This window comes from Empidonax traillii, unplaced genomic scaffold (genome assembly GCF_003031625.1).
Source record: "Empidonax traillii isolate 1590-97213 ecotype Southwest subspecies unplaced genomic scaffold, ASM303162v1 scaffold342:size1861417, whole genome shotgun sequence".
Taxonomy (NCBI): Eukaryota; Metazoa; Chordata; class Aves; order Passeriformes; family Tyrannidae; genus Empidonax; species Empidonax traillii.
In genome coordinates this window covers 1,578,041-1,582,327 of record NW_020955535.1, presented here as the reverse complement: position 1 = coordinate 1,582,327, position 4,287 = coordinate 1,578,041, and the positions used below count along the sequence as shown (strand labels likewise).

At 41.8% G+C, this 4,287-nt stretch overlaps 1 long non-coding RNA gene across 1 annotated transcript; it reads right to left on the bottom strand.

Annotated features, from left to right (window-relative positions):
- Window positions 1-989: 989 nt before the first annotated feature.
- On the bottom strand, window positions 990-3,743 carry LOC114061608. The gene is made up of 3 exons (XR_003572160.1): window positions 3,466-3,743; window positions 3,007-3,009; window positions 990-1,143 (listed from the first exon to the last, which is right to left on the bottom strand). It is a non-coding gene; the product is annotated as an uncharacterized LOC114061608 (long non-coding RNA).
- Between the last annotated feature and the right edge of the window lie 544 nt (window positions 3,744-4,287).

Genomic DNA, 4,287 nt, shown 5'->3' with positions numbered 1-4,287 from the left:
TGGAAGAAAGTTAATCAGATCAAGTTAATCAGGCTGAGCAGTTTTAGAGCGTAAATTGTGCCCACCTATTTCAGAGTGAGATGAAACACACCTGAAAATCCACTAGGCTGCAGCAAGCAATGGAACCAAGTTAATCCCACTCCTGCATCCCACACACCAACAGATCATCAAACAGGTCCAAGGGCAGATTTCCCTGGGCTGCAGGTGGGGTGTGAGATCAAAGGCAGGTGTGTCCAGTCCGGAACCTCTTCTTGTGCTAATACAAACTGGAGCAGTAGAAGTGTCCAGGCAAGGAGGAACTGCTGTGTGCACACCCATCCAAACATTTACAGCAGGTCTCTCTTTGGCCTCAGCCTGCCAAGAATCACCTGTCTGTTCCAGAAGGATGTTTAGAGCTACAGACACCTACAGGATAACGAAACAACTCCTTCCGTTTGCCTGTCAGACTCTTCCTGACAAGACCTGGCTTGAAGTGCTCTTTGTGTCGGTTCTGAAGGTACAAGTTCTGTTCCACGTTACCACGTCCCTGAGCCACCTCCCTGACTGTTTTATAGCAGCCTGAAGAGTATTCTCTTTGTCAGTCAATACCAGAAAGGTATTTAGCCACATCAGCAAAGCGATCTGTTATGTGAAGAACCCTCCTGGCAGGAAAAGACATTACATTTATTTTTCTAATGCAGTTGAGTAGACATTAATATCTGTAATTACTACTTAAATGCAGGCTGACTGATTCCTCTGTGTTCAGACCATCTGCAGACTGCTCTGAAAATCATAGCCTTGAAATAACACTGGCTTTATCTTGTCTTTTTCTATCAAAACATGGTTCTGAGCATGGATCCTACTCTTACATGAGGCTGATTAAGGACATGTCTTTGTGAAGGTGAGGAAATTTTTGTCGTAGTCACTTTTGTGTGAATAGTATGGGGGAATGGCTTTAAACTGAGGGCAGGTTCAGATTGGATATTAGAAAAAAATTCTTTATTGTGAGAGATGTCCATGGCTTTATATACACTTCTGAAAGTCTGAATTTATGAGAATTGTTAATAGCAGTGTAAAGATGGGGAAAAGCTGCTTCTGTACGTTAGATTCTCCATTATATTGGAACTGAAGATGTTTAACACATGGTTCTTTGCTTCTTTCTTTCTTTCTTCTACCAGAGATTTGAAAAGAGAGTAATAAAGCATGCATTAGTCATTAATAATTTTCATGGAGAACCTCAAAAATCTCACACCAAAAAGAACTAAATCTCTCTACTTTAGTGCTGCACATAAACTGTAGTGGAAACATCACTCAACTCTACTCTTTCAGGATGGAAAATGGAATGGTTCCCTCTCTGTGCTCTCTGCTCTCTCACCTACTGATCCAAAGCCATCATGGTCTGCCATATGATGTGATGGAGGCACAGCCCACCTGCAGCACACAATGTCTTGAAGAGAAAATGTCCCCACAGCAGCTGTGTCTCCTGGAGCAGATAAATGCTCCATGGCTCCTTGGCTGACTCCACAAGCTTTGCATATCCTGTCCATTGCCTCCATTTTCACTCTGTATTTTGTGTATCATCCCATGCTTTGCACTGGCTGCAAAGCAGGAAACACTTTGTCTTGAACTCTACCCTCGAGTTCTCTCTTTGTCTTTGAAAACATCCATTTAAACCAAACCCTTCAAACCAACCTTCTGGGTTTTCTCAGGGCAGAAGTTCCACCTATCTGTTTTCTGGTTAACTGTTCCATTATTATCCTGTTTTCCCATGAAAACTAAGCCTAGGTGGTCTCACTCACATTGTGAGTGCCTCTATGTGCACCATCAATAATTTCTGACCTCATTAAACAAAATGATAGAAAAGCCTGAAGCTTCATAGATAATTACATTTCATGAGGGCAGAAGACAGATCTTACAGGCACTACCACTGCAGGAAAATAAACAAGCATAAATTTTGGCACACACAGGAAAATCCACATGGGAGAGAACCTTTTTACAGGAGCCCCAAGCACAAGAAAATATTCAGTCATAGTTTAAACTTTGCTTAAAGCCAAAGCCAATCTACCACAAGGCACACATTCACAGGCAAAGCAATTTAATTTATTCCCAAAGTCCTGCAGTAAACGTTGGGTTCATTCTGTGTAATATCTTAATTAGGTTTGTATGAGCTAAAAGGCAGTAAAAAAGCTTGGGACAATAGAAGCAGTACTAAGGTTTTATAGATGATTTAATTCTGAATCTAGAAAGTATTTATAATTTCTTGGTAGTTGTTTCCTTGCCTGTGTGAATTCAAATTCACACAGTGACTCAGAATTTTTCTAAGTGAGTTTGTTCCAGACATTCATTTTTCCGAAAACATTGCTGTCCAGTTTGCAACCTCCTGTTGCATTCTGCTCCTTCATTGGCAGTTTTCTGGGATGCATCTTCCTACTCTTCCCATCTTCTGTAAGACTGTTATAGTACTGCAGGATGCCCAGAGAAGCTGTGGCTGCCTCATCCCTGGAAGTGTCCAAGGCCAGGCTGGACAGGACTTGGAGCAACCTGATCTAGTGGAAGGTGTCCCTGCCCCTGTCAGGGGGTTGGAACAGGATGACCTTGAAGATCCTTTCCAATTTAAACCATTCTGTGATTCTGTGACTGTCAGCGCAAGCTGAAACTGGAGCCAAGTGTCTGAGAGGGCTGTGGAATCTCCACTATCAGGGATTTTAAGGAAAGTATGAGATAATTAAGAAGGTGATGTTTGATTGATCATGTTTTGGGTCAAAGGATTAAGACAAACAAATTGCCAGCCTTATCTTCCACTATTCTGACATGATCCGATTCCGTTATTTGTCTGCACTGCCCTTTGTTCTCACAAACCCTCTGTCCAGATCACTCTGCAAATTTCTTGCATTTCCATGGCTTCCTGAAACAACTATTTAGTTCCAAGCATGTTCTTATTTTTATACTGGTCATAACAACAGACAGTGCTGGTGAATTCATGGGGTGTCACATGGTATCTCCTGTCTGCCTGGTTTCTCTTGTTACCATCTAAGATCAGTTGCTTTATTTTTAATCCATATGAAGGAAACATCACACAGCTTAATTTTTCTGGATAAAATCCTCTTCTTTAGAGAAGCCAAGTCAAGAAATGAAAGTAAGAAGGAGAAGGAGGTCCCAGCTCAGGTTTATTATCAGCACATTTTACCATCCATTATAAAAAAAGAATTTCATCCCATTGTTGAGCATTTCCAATAACCCCCAACAGCTCTGATTATTCACTTACCTTTAAAACTAACAAGATTAATGTACTCAGATCTTAGCCAGAGGTTTATAGATATCTACCACTCACCCTTTATGGCCTTCATAAAAACATCTGTTAAATCTCTCCTTGGTCATGCTCTTTTTCTATCTCTGTTTTAGCCAAGACTCTCTTTTTATTTGGCAGTAGTGTGGCAGGAAAGAAAATTGCACTAAACTCTCACTGAAGCCTCCATATGAGATTACCTCTTGCTTAGGAAGCTGGAAATGATTGGAAAGTGAGTTTTCTCAGGAAGCCTCACTTCACATTTTTCTTGTGGTTTAACTTTCCTGGTTCCTGTCCCCATGGTGTCAGAACAAGGGGCTGGACCGGCCCATGGTGCATTGATGATCATTGTGTTTAATTTCTGTGTCATCTGAGGATGCTTAAGGCTTTCTGTGGTGTGTTCCACCAGAGATCTTGGTGGAACGAGGCCTTGATAATCCCCAGACCTTCCCCAAGAGTTTTTCCCCCTGCTTGGTGCAACGAGGCAGTCTCCAAGGTGAAGCAATGGAAAAGCAAGGCTTACTGTGCTATTACCCGTGGCAAGCAGACAGGAATTGCTGAATGATGGTCTTCTCCAACTTTCCTACCCATGCTATAGTTTCCATCACCATTTTTTTTTTGGTTTGCACTGTTGTTACCTGTAAATGATCAGCCAGTCTCTTCATCACAGTGCAAATTGCTGCATTTTTTTCCCATTCATCCTCTTTGATTCGGTTTCTCTTGCTCAATTTAGGGATCAGCTACTCTTCCTCCTGTTGGGATTTGCTTTTGTCATCTGCAAACTGCTGGCTTTATTTACGTGGTGGTGTCAGAAGGTTCACAAACACGGTGCTTGTTAAGATTTGTGTGTGTGTATGTGTGCTCCTTATTTTCTGTTGGTTTTGATGATAATTATGATTATTAACGGTGCTCCCCTGGCAGAGGTCTCTAATGTGGTATGGACTAGCTCAAAGGGAACAACAAACTGCAGAGAACGAGATAAACTGTGCACGCCCCAACTTACAGTGACCTTTCTTTCTTCT